The sequence below is a fragment of the Poecilia reticulata genome, linkage group LG5, assembly GCF_000633615.1.
Source record: "Poecilia reticulata strain Guanapo linkage group LG5, Guppy_female_1.0+MT, whole genome shotgun sequence".
In the NCBI taxonomy this organism is placed as follows: Eukaryota; Metazoa; Chordata; class Actinopteri; order Cyprinodontiformes; family Poeciliidae; genus Poecilia; species Poecilia reticulata.
In genome coordinates, this window is record NC_024335.1 from 32,598,420 (window position 1) to 32,600,732 (window position 2,313).

The window sequence follows — 2,313 nt, forward strand, 5'->3', positions numbered from 1 at the left end:
AACAAAATTATTCTGATCACATATTTGTTGTTGTCTGTTATTCAGATTGCATCATTTAATGTATAGTTTTAGGCACATGAGTGTATCTTTTCACTTAATGAGCATTCTAAATTATTTCTAAGTATATAAGTATATGACTTATGGACTTATAACCATAAGTCATATACAGCAATTTTTAGTTGTCTAAAACGTAACTTATTAACTCAACTGGTGAATGTTGATTCCTGCTCTTACCTGGCCCTTCTCTACCCACTTCACCTGGAGAAAATATTAACACAAAAATGACTTACCTAATTTTCTTGGGGAATATTTCATCTGCTTCTTTCTCTTTGGTCAAATAGGAGGGGAGGGGGGGGGAGGATTCTTAGAGACTCCCTGTCTCCAAGAATGGGGGGAGGGGGTCAACTTTTTTGGGGGGCAAAATGAATGTACATAGACAACAACATCGGCAGCCTACAGGCTGCTTGTTAAGGTTAAGGTGATGTATTGATAGCTAGTCATTTTTAGCTAACTTTACCTTCATCCAACAGCTTTACTCAACAGTCTGTAAGTTTGGGGGAAACACTGAAAAGTGTTTTGCTGGTTTGCTGCCATGATTCTAACACACATGTGCAGCTCCGCACAGCAGCAGCAGCAGCAGGTCTCCTTCACTGCCGCACAGGTGAAAACACAGCACAAGCGTCATAGCGCTCATGTTATGTTTAAAGGCGGCTTGGAAAAACAGATTACCACATGTTAACAATGGATTAAACAGTTTTAACTGCTGATAAAAGTGGCAGAGGACACAGATATGGGAAGTGTGGAAGTTCCTACTGTATCAAATTGACAGAGGAATAACAGAGAGTTGGCCGTTCTAAGGTAAAAACCCAGCGCATACTGCTTTCATGTTTTTTTTTTTTTTCATCCATCCAGACGGCTTCCCACGCCCCCCCTGCGATGGCGCCCGCCTCACAGTTTGGGAACCCCTGCCTTAGGCTAACATGGGTCTTCATGTGGCTAAAGTTTCCAAAGCAAAGAACACAAGCACTGTGTCACATCAGCCAAGCCAAATGCACATGAAGGATAATTTTGACTAACATTTTAGCTTTTAATTTGTTAAAAATTGGAGGGAAAAACTCAATTTGCCTGTCTTTAAAATATGTTTAATATTAAGGGTTAAAGTTACAGTAATGGAGTTTAATAACTTTAGCTAACATTAACTTACAGCAAGGTAGGAATGGCTTGAATTACTCATAGCTCGCATTACAAAGAAAGAGAACATAGATAATGTTATTAGGCCTGTCCCGATAAACGATAAATCAATTAATCGCACGATAAATTAAACCTATCGACCTCATATTAATTATCGGCTTTATCGTTTCTTCCGGCCTTTTTTCTTTCTGTTGATGACACTGAATGAAAAAGGCTCAACTCCGGTGCTCTCCACTGACAAATCCCTTCCTCATTTCCTTTGTGCAATGTCCAGCGCACACTACACGAGTTGTCGGCCGATTGTTGGCCCATTTTCTAAACGAGACCACACATTAGCCGACAGAAATCCTAGGTACAGGGGCGGATCTAGTGGGGTGGCATGTGGTGGCAGTTGCCACCCTAAACGAGAGCCTTGCCACCCCTGTTGCCACCCCAGCTAGCGACAATGAATTCAATAAATACTTATGGCAAATCGGACATTAAGCGCATTAAACTCTTTTTCCCCGACAACATTGAATGCAACACAATGTAACCTGACACCTACTGCTAAGTAGCGGGAAGTGCGAGAGAAGGACAGAGCGTTAGCAGCATTGATAGATGTATACTGTATAAAATACTGCAGCTTTAATTTCACTCAGGAGAGGACGGGTCAGGAGGGACGTGGGTTACAACTGCTGCTGACTGACTCATCTGTTAAGTGGTAAAAGGTACAAGGGAACAAGTTAAATATATGAACATATTGATAAGTTCTTTCCTTAATTCATTAAATGTTAGTGAAAAGGAGGCAAACAGTAGTTTGTAGCTAAGCTAATTATGCTAAATGGTTGATAATCTGACACAGTCTACCCACTTGTCTTGGAGAAAAACTGGGTTATAAATGAACACATTTGTGTTTTTCTCTCTCTTCCTCTCTTTTTTTTTGAAAACCTGATTATACGCACGCCCCTGCATACAAGACCATGTTTATTTATGTAGAGTTTTGTTATTTTTTTAACAGCAGCTGTCGATTAAACTAAAAGTTACAGTTTTGACAAGACTATATGAGTCGTTTTACCGAGAAATCGATCAGAAGCGCAGTGAAAATTGTCGGATCCGCCTCTCTGGCTGTCAGGGGCGGATCTA